Source organism: Phodopus roborovskii, unplaced genomic scaffold, assembly GCF_943737965.1.
Source record: "Phodopus roborovskii unplaced genomic scaffold, PHOROB, whole genome shotgun sequence".
Taxonomy (NCBI): Eukaryota; Metazoa; Chordata; class Mammalia; order Rodentia; family Cricetidae; genus Phodopus; species Phodopus roborovskii.
Window position 1 is genome coordinate 3,406,124 of NW_026126599.1, and position 12,721 is coordinate 3,418,844.

Sequence of the window (12,721 nt, forward strand, 5' to 3'; positions counted from 1 at the left end):
CCATTTCTATTAATCTCCAAGTGGTCTTATCTTACCGGAGAGAGAGGCCGCCGGCGTTCTACTCTCTCCTTCTTCCATCTTGACTCCTCCTTACTCCTTCCCCTTTCCTCCTTGTCTCCTAGTCCCTCCTATCTTCCTTTCCTATTGGCCAACAGTGCTTTATTCATTAACCAGTACGAGAAACATATATCTCCCATCACCTCCCTCTCTGAGGGTCCCTGGTGTCCGGTGTTGGACTGGGTTCTCACCTTCCCCAGGGAATGAAGAGCTGCTTGGGAATGAAACCTCCATTAGGTCTGGAGACAGAACTGGATACAGCACTGTGTTTGCAGAACCAAATTCTTCAGCATCTTCTCTTTGTCTCCTCTGCCCACCTCCTGGAGACCACCAGTCCCAGTCATTCCTTCCAAAGGACCTGGGAAAAACATCAGTCAACCATGTGCCTCAAGATGGCATCCTCCGAGGTGCAATGCTCTGAGGGCTAGTTTCCATTTGAACAGACACAACCTGGTCCTGGGATGCATGCATACACATTCTGGTGAAAATTATGGAGAGAGCAAGAGAGGGAGGAGGAAAACCTAAATGGCCTTATCATGCACGTGTTGGAGGGGAGACTCTGGGCCTGAGATGCCTACAGAAGCAGCCTCCTGTTGGATTGTGACTTCTACCATAGGCAGCTAGTTAGCTGTGGGTTCCCTGTGTGAGGAATAGAGAGGACTGGGTGTGGTGGCATGTGCTTTTAATCCCAGTGCTGAGAGGCAGAGACAGGATAGCCTCTGAATCTTGTTGACCACATAAACACACACACACACACACACACACACACACACACACACACACACACACACACGAAGAAGGGAGGGAGGGGGAGAGAGAGCTAGATACGGGAGGGAGAGAGTGGGAGAGAGAGGGAGAAAGGGAGGCAGAAAAGGAAAGGGAGGGAGATAGATAGAGAGAAAGAGAGAGGGGGGGGAAGGAGACGGGGAGAGAGGGAAGGGAAGTGGGAGAGATGGAGAGGAAGGGAAGGAGAGAGGGAGCATCTGAGTATGCATCAGCCTGGGCATTCTTGTCTCAGATGCAGAATTTGATTCTGCTTCTGAGGTGGGGCCCAGTCCCTGAGTCCTCAGCTTGCTTTCTGCACTCCCTCTCTCCCTATTATCTCCTACATCTTCCCTGCATGTGGCGCACATCTCCTGTCTTCCATTCCCTTCCAGTGACAAACATTAGCTTTCTGCACTAATTTAGGGATCCCAAAGCCCCCTAAAGTGATCAGAGAACAGGGGAAGATGGGAGGCTGAGCTTTTCCCCAGGGGTGGGTGGCTCAGCCTTCATCCCAATGCCCTTTGCAGACATTTCCATACTGTGCCAAAAAGCAAATGGAATGAGCACAGGTGCCCAGGGGAGCTGCATGTCTGTCTTTTCAATGACCCCTTCTTCACTCAGCCCCCTTCCTGTCTTCCCCTCCAGAGAGCCATCCCTGGCCGCTGCCATTGCTGCTTCTGACTCTAAGAAAATCATTCCTTATCAGAGCAACAGTCACACGCTTGAGACAGTAAAGAGGCATTTCACAAACTATTGATCTGAGAATTAATAATGCTGCGTCCTCTCCCAGATGCTGTACCTAACTGCCATCTTGCCTGTGAACACCCTTTCAAAATAGCTACACCAACCTTCGGTCTTAATTATGTTTTACGTACTTTTAGACTTTTATGACGTTATTGCTCTCTCTTGCCCCTGCAAGCTCGAATCTCTTAATTTCACATTGTTTCCCTGCCATCTCCCTATGCAGAGAAAATTCTAGAAAGGCATCCATGTGTCTATGTTTATGGCCTCTCTCCACCAATAAAAAGCAACGCACTGAAAGGCCCATTGGCTTTTCGTTATGCTGAGCTTAAATGACCCTTGACTTGTTTTAGATTTTTTTCTTCCTTTCTTTCTTTTGTTAACGCAATAATGTTGTTGCTTAATTCTTCCAGAAAGTGTGGCTTCCTTCCAAGATGGAAGTGTTCCCATCTGTAGGCTGGCAATAGACTCAACAATTCTCCATAGCTTGAGTTAGGAAATACTATATTGCTATATGTTTCACTGGGAGCAAAGCTACCTTGAAATTTAATCCACAATGGTACCACCATGGAGGCATTTGTGCAACAATTTTAAGTCAGGACAGGAGCCCTGGGCTGAGGAGATGACGAGATGGGTGAATGATGAAATAGGTGTGAGGACCTGAGTTTGGGTCCTAGGCCCACATGGAACTGGATGAAGTGGCACATATCAGTAATTTCAGCTCTTTTGTGGGAAGATGGGAGGCAGAGAGAGGAGACTCAGAAGCCTGTGAGCTTGCTAGTTTTGTGTGGACAAGAAACTGTTAAGCAAGGTGCACAGTGGGGACTGATACCCAAAGTTGTTCTCTGACCTTAACACATACATAATGGTATGTGTGTAAGTACAGCCACACATGAGTATGTACACACACACATACATACATGTCCATGCACACACATACACATAATGCACACATACACACATACATGCTACATACATATGTGTGCATGAACACACATACACGAGTATACATACACACACACATATATGCATGGACACACATATACACATGTGCTATACATAGACATATATGCATATACACATACATGTAAACACATATACACATGCACACATGTGTATGTACACACATATATGCATACACACGTACATACACATATGTGCACACACATAGAGTTTATTATTATTATTATTAAGGCAGAGGCGTTACATGGAGGGACTGAAGGGTTTGGTCCAAGCCTCACTGGCCTATTCTTCCTAACAGAGGTGCCATTTTTTGCCATTGGCAGATGATGTTGGTCACATGAAGAATCATCCCACTTTCTGCTTTATTTTTCCTCACCAGAGTGATGGGGAGAAGACAGTTGCTGAAAACTGACCATCATTTTCCCTCTCAGTTAATCAGCATTAGGGTAATTGGCACATTACATCCATTTCAGTGTGGTGGATACACTCCCAGCTCTGCATCAATAATGAATAATCATGTAATGACCAGCGGTGTGTGTGAGCGATCAGGGCCAGCACATAATGGATGCTTTGTTTGTCTTTCGGGACTGTATTACCAGTGTGTAACTGATTAGGCTTTAAAACGCTCTGGGTTACCTGAGGCCTAAAAGGTGCTCCATCAAGCTGATCTGCTCCTCTCTGCATGGAACTTCAGAGTGCCTGGATCTTTGCTTTTGGTCCCCAGGTTTTAAAAATGGAAGTTATGTAGCCCTATGCATCTATCACTATGTCCAACAACTGCTTCCCCCCCCCCTTCTCTTCCTCCAACTTTTCTTTTAGAGACAGCATCTGGCGACACACCCGGCAATGGCCCTGAGTTATGTCTGTTTTTAGCACAGAGTGTTTGAGTGGGAAAGTCAGGCCTCATTAAAAATACGAATGTTGTGGCTTATGGAATGGGCCACTTTAAACACAGGCATCCTCACTTCAGTGGTTCTCAAACTGGTTTATAGTAGTCTGGGTTTTATGAGGCCTCTCTCGGTATGTGTGTGCATACGCCTGTGTACTTCCTGAAGGTTCAGCTGGGCACTGATTTTACCAGATCAGTCCAGCTGATGGAGAAAAGAGCCATTTGTGAGTGACACCCACCTGTCAACTTATCACTATGGATGCTGATATGTGACAGTGCCCATTACATAAAACGCTGGATGACTTTCTGAGCCTGAACATACTTGGACTTCTCTAGTTTAAGCCTTGGGGTTTTTTACATCATGTAAAATTAAATGTGCTTTTTATGTACTCTCTCTCTCTCTCTCTCTCTCTCTCTCTCACTCTCTCTCTCTCTCTCTCTCTCTGTGTGTGTGTGTGTGTGTGTGCATGCGCAGAAGCATCAAACATCCTTCTCCATCACTATCTTTGGCACAAGGTCTCTTGGAGCTTATGTTTTTCACTGAGGGTTGTAGCCAGCAAACCATAGTGACCCCCCCATCTCTGCTACTTTCCTTCAGTGTTGGGGTTATAGGAATGTGTGGGGCCATACCCAGCTTTTTATGTGATGTCCTGGGATCCAAGCTCATATCTTCATGCTTGTATACCAAGCACTCTTAACCATTGAGCCATCTCCCTAGCCTAAGTCTACTGCTGCATCCTTTATTTTATTACACTGGCTACACAAGGCCATTTTTATGCAAGCATATTTTCATGAAATATACTTGTGCATGTTTCCCACATCTCCACTGCCCTTCCCCCTCCAACCAGTTCCCTTTGGTCCCCTAGATGGTTTCACTTCTACTTTCACAGCATCTGTACATATGTGGGTTTATGAATCTCTATAAAATCTAGGACCCACAATTGAAAAAAATAATGTGCCATGTGTCTTTCTGAAATGGACTTTGCTTAATATGGCATTCACTTCCTTGTAAATTGCACCACACCATTCTTCATTATGACTGGAAATAGTTCCATTGTGCACACAAACCACAAGTACTTTATTCATTCTTCTGTTGACGGATCCCTAGGTTGGCTTCAGTGACTTAGTGACTGAGAAGGTGCTGAAAGAAACATTCATGTGTGAGTGTCTTTGCGATGTGTTGCTTTGGTATCCTCCGGTTAAACAGGAGAGATTTTGCAGATTCCTATGGCAGATCTACTTCTGGGTATTTGAGACCCTCTCCCGTTACTGATTTCCATTCTAGCTTAACCAGTTTACACACCCACCACTTGTATACAAAGATTCCTTTTTGTTCCCATCCTCATCAGCATTTGTTGCCATTTGTTTTCTTGATGGCTGCCTTTCTGACTGAGGTGAGATGAAATCATAATACAGTTTTAATTTTCATCTCTGATGTCAAGTGTGTTGAACATTTGTTTTTCCCGTTTATCAGCCATTTGTATTTTGTATTTGGAAAACTCTCTGCAATTACACAGTCCACTTATTGACTGGGAAGTCAGATGGCTTGTTGTTGAGAATTTGAAAATTCTTTGACTATTCCAGGTGTGAACCTTTTGTCAGATGGGAAGCCAGCAAAGAAGTTTACTTACATTCTGTAGGTTGGCCCTCATTTGATTGCTTCCTTTGCTGTGGGGAAGTTTTTCATGCCATGGAATTCCATTCATCAGTTGCTGGCATCATTTCCTGTGAGACAGAGTCCTGTTCAGAGAGAGTCCTCACCTTCAGCAATTTCTTGAAGTGTTTTCCTTTTGGCGGTTTCATATATTCAGGTCTTAGCATTAAGGTATTTGGCCCACTTGGAGTTGATTTTATACAGAGTCAGAGATAAGGGTCTAATTTCATTTTTCCACATGTAGCTATCCAGTTTTCCCAGGACTTTCTGGTTAAGATATGATCTAAGGAAAAAAAAAAAAACATATGTTTGAGCCATCTTTGTCAAAAAATCAGTTGTCTGTAGCTGTGTAGGTTTACACCTGGTTCTTCTATTTTATTTCACTGATGTGTGTCTGGGGGTTGGTACCATGCTACTTTTGTTATTAGGGTGCTCTCCTTTAATTTATGTTATCATAACAAAACAATCTGGCCAAAAGTGATGCTGTAGGAGAGAAACTGGTTTGTTTTTGCTTATATTTGTACATCATAGTCCATCACTGAGGGAGCTCAAGGCAGGAACTTGAAGACAGGCCTAATTGTTATTCCATACCAGGGAGCTGACTCACAAAGGAGTGTAGCAGGAGCTTTGGAGGCTGCTGCTTGCTGGTTGGTTCCCAGACTCATGCTTAGCTAGCTTTCTTACAGTTCAGGACCACCTGCCTAGGGATGGTGCCACCCAAAGTGGGCTGGATCCTCTCACATCAATGAACAATCAAAAGAATTCCCTACAGACATCCCCACAAGCCAATCTGACATAGGATACTCTTCATTTGAGGTTCTCTTCTCAAATGTCTAAACTGTAACTAACCAGGACATAAGGCTGTGTAGTATAACATAACACATAACATAACAACATAACATATACATAACATATATGTAGTGGGATATCCACCCCACCCACACTTGGTGCTCTGACTGTGCCCATTGGGGTGTGGTGATAGGTGTGGGCATGACCTGGGGGGACAAGGTCTGTGGTCCTGGACCCCAGGTTGCTGTCTTGCTTCCTGGTCAGAGACAGAGCATCCGGAGACATCTTTGGGATGGGAACCTGCAGCAGTCATCTGTTTGTGGTGTGAGTGATTTCTCCCCAAAAAACATTCATCAGCCTATCATCTCCCAGATTCTTATTTACCATGTTATACATATACATATACATCACATAAACATGTACACAGCACACCTCATACATTCAAACACTTTCACACATCTGTTCTCCTCCTACGGAACTCATACACTCATGCAAACACATCCCTTCACACAAACACACTCACACATGTTCAAACTTACATGCACTTAAACTCATACATTAAAACTCACACATTCAAACTCACACACATTCAAATCCACATTCTCAAATAACTCACATATATGTTCATGCTTACATCACATTCACATACACTCAAACTCACACACTTTCTTCAGCATTTTGTGTAAGCTGAAGCTAACTGACAGCATAGAAATAGCCTGTATAATTTTGAAGTACCTGACTAGAGAAATTAAATATTTTAATATTTTGTTAATAACTCCTCAGATGCTCTGGACCTGTCTGTATTCTCTGGGCACAGCAATTTTCATTAAAGTATGGTGTCCCAACCAGCTACATCCCAATTGATGCAGCCCATCCCAATTGATTTTTAGCTATTGATCTCGCATTTTTCAAGCTTGCAGAACTCATTTATTACTCGTGATAGTTTTCAGTGGATTCCTTGGGTTTTCTACAAAACCTCGCCATCTGAGAATAGGAATGATTGTATTTCTTTTCCTATCTGGATACCATTCATTTCTTTTTCTTGCCTAATTGCCTGGGCTAGGACCACTAGAAGTAGCCAGAGTGGGTTGCCATGGTAACTCATTCTTGAAACAAGGCATGTGTCAGGGAAGGTGTACTTTGAGGGCATATCCTAAGGTAGAGTTCTCTGAGTGAGTTCCTATATTCAAGGAATAAACAATGCACCAATTTGAGGCTCACATATATATTATTAAAATCCAAAGGTAACCAAGCAATTGTTTGGAATTTACATTTACCCAAGATTAATTACCAGGGAGAGGGTGGTTGATTAGTGACATTGTGTAGGCTTTCTGGTAGATTGGTTTTATTTGTAGCCAATCACAGTTGGTTTTATGGCTACAATGTATCATTTTTTTGCCTGCCCCTAGCATAGAGATGCCTCTCTATTCTATCCTTAGTGTACTAAGGCTCACTTCACTTTTCCTGGGTCCTTTGGGTCCTAATCCTTTCTGATGTACACACATGTTCTTCTGTGGGCAGCAATGGTGTGTGTCCCTTTACTGCTTCTCTCACAACCTAGCACAGAAGTCTGAGGGCACACACCTTCAGAGCTGAACTGCAAGGCTCTGGGACCTGTGTCCAGAGAGCACAGGGTAGTGGGGCTGTAGGTCCCAGATCTGCACACATCCAAGCATCCAGGCTCTGCCTTGGACTCACTGTGAAATCCCGAGTCCCCACCATTTCTTTCAGTTTCTTTTTTGTATGAAGTAGCACCCCCACCTGTAGCCACCAGCCTGGCCCCCTCCCTTTCCTCCTCCAACCCTCTCCTCGTTGCTTCAGAGTGGAAAGTTTTGTAAATGTTGCTTTGCTACTGAGCTTGGGCATTAGCCAGGTGCCTTTGAATAAAAGATGTCACCTGCAGGTGTCACCTCAATGTTCAAGGTCTCGAGCTGGCCAGGCAGAGATTCTGGGATGCTCTGTAGTCTATGCAGAGTTGGAAAAGGGCAAAAGATGGTTTTCTTATACACAGCCTTCCGAGAGAGTACTTTTTCTAGATGAACTAGGCATTAACAGGTTGTTTTGAAAGAGGAAGTATCCGTCGCTTTTGGCTTTTGGCTGTCAAGGGGGAGGGAGCTGTCAAGCTCTCATCCCTGGCCCTGTACTCACTACTGGGGATAAGCCCAACCTTCCCGGGAGTCACCACCTGGACTCTGACCATGGGCTTTCTCCTCTATAGTTGAGCCATGTAGAATGGCTCTGCATGGATGACTGGAAGGAAGAAGACATCCCTGGCTCTCTAGAGTACATCTGATCTCCCTAAGATCCTAGCAGGACCATTCTATGATACCCACCTTGGTCACTCTGATGGCTGGCTAATCTCTGCCTCTGTGTGTGTGTGTGTGTGTGTGCATGTGTACATGTATGTGCATGTACATATGTGCTCTGGAGGCCAGAGGTCAATGTTGAATGTCTTCCTTAACGGCTCTTCCTTCTCATTAAAAATACTCATCCATCTATCATCTATCTACCCATGTAACTTTCCACCTATCAATCATCCATTATGTGAGGGGAATATGTGTACAATGGCATAGGTATGAAACATAGAGGAGAACTCCCGGGAATCAGTTTTCTCCTTCCACTATGTAGTTCAGTAGATCAAACTCAGGTTGTCACATTTGGCAGCAGGTGCCTTTGCCTACCCACTGAGTCATCTCAGTGACCTTCCACTTTATTTATTTATTTATTTATTTATTTATTTATTTATTTATTTTTGAGGCAGGGTCTCTCACTAAACTTGGAACTCACTGACTTAGGCTTCAAAAATCCTTCTGTATGGTGGTCAGAATGCCAACTTGATGCACACTAGAATCACCTGGGAATAGAGTCTCAGTGAGGAATTATCTACATTGGATTAGGCTAAGGGCATGTCTGTCAGGGATTGTCTTCACTATGTTAATTGATGTGAAAAGACCCAGCCCACTGTGGGTGACACTATTCCCTAAGCAGGGGATACTGAAATGTGTGAGTAGAGAAAGTGAGATGAGCTCCAGCAAACAAATAAGCAAGCAAGTGAGCAAGCAAACATACATTTATTTCTCCCCACTCTTTTTTTATTTTTATTTTACATATCGATCCCAGTTCCCTCTCCCTCCCTCCATTCCTCCTTCCCTCTTTCCCTCTCTCCTACCTTCCCATGCCCCCCCAACCACCTTCCCCTCTCATCCCCCCCACTCCACCTGTAGGATGATGGCGTCCAGGAGGGGCCATCTAAGTCATTTGGAGTAGGGACTAGGCCCTCCCTCCTGCCTCTAGGTTAAGGGAGTATCCCTCAATGGGGAATGTGTCGGCAAGGTCCTTTTGTGCACCACGAATGCATCCTAGTTCCACTGTCAGAGGTCCCTTAGACTGCCCAGGCCTTCTAACTGAGACCCATGTTCAGGGGGTCTGAGTCGGTCCAATGCTGGATTCCCAGCTATCAGTCTGGGGGCCCATTAGCTCCCCCTTGTACAGGTCAGCTGTCTCTGTGGGTTTCTGTAGTCTGGTCTTGTCCTCCCTCTCTGCATCTGGATTCCAGTTTGGCTCAGTGTTTAGTTGTGGGTATCTGCTTCTGTTTCCATCAGCTACTAGATGAGGGCTCCATGATGGTGGATAAGTTAGTCATCAATCTCATTATCAAGGAAGGGCATTTATGGTAGCCTTTCCACTGTTGCTCAAATTGTCAGTTGGGGTCAGTCTTGTAGGTCTCTGGACATTTCTGTAGAGTTAATTTTCTCTCCAAACCTATAATGACTCCCTCCTCTATGCTCTCTCTCTCTCTCTCTCTCTCTCTCTCTCTCTCTCTCTCTCTCTCTCTCTCTCTCTCTCCCCTTTCGACTATTCCTCTCCTGACTCAATCTTCCTAGTCCCACGGGCTTTCATCTCCCCTTCTCTTTCTCCTAGCTCCCTCTTCACTCACCTTGCCCCCCTCTACTCCCAATATGCTCAGAAGATCTTGTCTCTTTCCCCTTCTGTGAGGGACTGACTTCAGCAGACCACTGTTAAGTTGTGGAGTTCTGACTATGGACATAGTAGTAGAATCCTCTGTGTATCCTAGTTCCTCTGGAGGTGTGAATTATAGGCTGGTGATGCTTTGCTCTAGGTCTAACATCCATATATGAGTGAGTACATACCATGTTCCTCTTTTTTGTGACTGGGTTACCTCATTCAGGATGGTTTCTTCAAGTGCCATCCACTTGCCTGCGAATTTCAAGATTCCACTGTTTTCCCCCCGCAGAGTAGTGTTCCATTGTGTAAATGTGCCACATCTTCTTTATCCATTCTTCAGTCTAGGGGCATCTACATTACTTCCAGGTTCTTGCTATTACAAATAATGCTGCTACGAACATAGTTGAGCACATGTCTTTGTTGCATGGATGTGGATCATTTGGGTATATGCCTAAGAGTGGGATTGCTCGGTCCTGTGGTAGACTGATTCCCATTTTCCTGAGGAAAATACTGATCTCCAAAATGGCTGTACAAGTTTGCACTCCTACCAGCAGTGGAGGAGTGTTCCCCTTTCTCCACATCCTTTCCAGCATAAGTTGTCATTGGTGTTTCTAATTTTAGCCATCCTGGCAGGAGTATTATTTCTCCCTACTATTGATGGTGGATATGATTGGAACAACTGTTTGAGTTCGCCACAATGATGGACAATACCCTGGATCTGTGAACTAAATAAACCCTTTCTCTCCCAAGCTGCTATTAGGCAAGGCATTTCATCACAGAAACAGAAATGAAACTCTAACAAGCAGCTGTCAACTGTTGGAGACACGGGTTTTCACTGTCCTGAAAGTTCATCAAGTAGGCAAGGTTACCTAGCCCAGGGACTTCCAGCGATCCACCTGTCTTCACTCCTGTCTCCCTAGTACTAGTGTGATAGGTGTACAACTTGAGTTTTTATGTGATTTCTTGGGATCCAAACTCAGATCCGCACACTTGCAAACAAGTATTTTACCCATTGAGCCTTCTCCTGAGCTTCTGTTATCTGTTTTTAACTAAAGGACAGATAAAAGGTGGGAAGTTATAATCTGGAGGTTTCAAACAATACTACACTGAAGAGGAGTCCAAACCCTACGGTGACGTCTGCTTCCCTCTGACCTAGGGATAACTGTCAACTTGACACAACTCAAGACACCCCAGATGGGCATCTCAATGGAGAGACCACCCAGATAGGTCAATCTTGGTTGTGAATATATGAGGGAAGGCCAGGCCCACTTAGGGCAGTGCAATTCCCTGGGCAAGCAGTCCTGGACTGGATAAGGAAGAATGAGTCTGTGAGCATGCCAGGAAGCAGCATCCTTCCATGGTTTCTGTTTCAAGTTCCTGCTGGAATTCCTGTCCTGACTTCCCCCAGTGAGAGACTGTGACCTGTAAGCTGAAACAGGGTCCTCCCAAGCTGCTCTCCATAGTGGCATTTGTCACAGTAACAGAATGAAACCAGAATACCCTGGTAATGGGTGATGGGCCCTTGGGGTCAGAGGTCACACTCAGGAAGCACCCTATCATCTCTCCACCTTCAATGTTCCTAACAGTTCTGCATAAATGCTTTTCCCAAAGGCAACAAATTAGTGACACACAGGACCCTTGAGAGCCTTGTAGGCAGCAAGAAACCAAAAAGAAGAAGGAAGACCCAGTTTATTTGGCTGGAATTCTTTGGGATCAAGTCGAATTCTAGCTCTTCCTTTGTTTACTTACTTTGTTTCCAAAAATAAGCGTTGGGAAAACAGACATTAAGGATGAAAGGAGCCGGAGGGCCCTTGACTGAGGAACAGGTGAGGAGGAGAGGAGGTAAGAGTTAGACTGAGGCCGATGCTGCTGTCAACAGCGGTAGACAGGAGTGGAAGCTGCAGCCAGTTCACTCTGGGTCATCACATCTTTCTCCCAAATTTCTAGTTGTGAGGTAGGGAGGGATCGAGAGGAAGAGAGAGAGAGGAAGAGAGGAAGGGAGGAAGGGAGGGAGGGGAAGAGAGAGAGGAAGAGAGGAAGGGAGGAGAGAGAGAGAGAGAGAGAGAGAGAGAGAGAGAGAGTGAGAGAGAGAGATGTGATTTGTGTTTCTGGCATCTCCAAACAACAACTAGCAATCATAGTTATTATTGGGTTTGCAGTGTGAATTCAAGATGGCATCATCTCTCATGGCACCTACTAAAACCCTATTTCCAGGTGATCTTACTGCAGTAGTTATTTCTGTATCACTGTGATAAAATGCATGACAGAAACAACTTAAAAGGAGCATTTATTTTAGCTCAGGGCTTCAGGGCTTCTTCGGGGCTTCAGCCCACTTTGGCAGACAGACACATAGGCAGAGTGAGTGTGACATGGACCTGCTATTCAGATCACAGTGAATCAGGAATTACAGAGAAGTCTCCATAACCAAGGGTGGGCATAACCTGCAAATGTTCGCTCCTCGAAAACTACATCTGCCGATCAGGCTCTGCCCTCTAAAAGGGCTGTGACCTTTAAAACAGTGCCACCTGCTAGGGACAAGTGCTCAGATTCAAACCTTAACAGACCGGCATCCAATCTGAATGCTTGCATTTTATAAAGATGGTGAAAAAGAGAGAAGATCAGAACACCAGGAGGAAATAGAGACAACCACATGGAGATGCTGTGAGAAGACAGCATCTACAAGTCAAGGGTGAGGCTTCAGGAGCTGCCAACATGCTGATGATATTCCAAGCTCAGACTTTCAGATTCTCAAAGTGTGAGGAAATAGGCTTCTAATGTTAAACCACCCAGCTGAGGGTTATTTTGTTCATGAGCTGACTAATCTACCTTTGTTATAGGAGCTGAGCTAATATATGCCATTTTGTTACAGCACTCAGCTGACAACTGCACACCTTTTT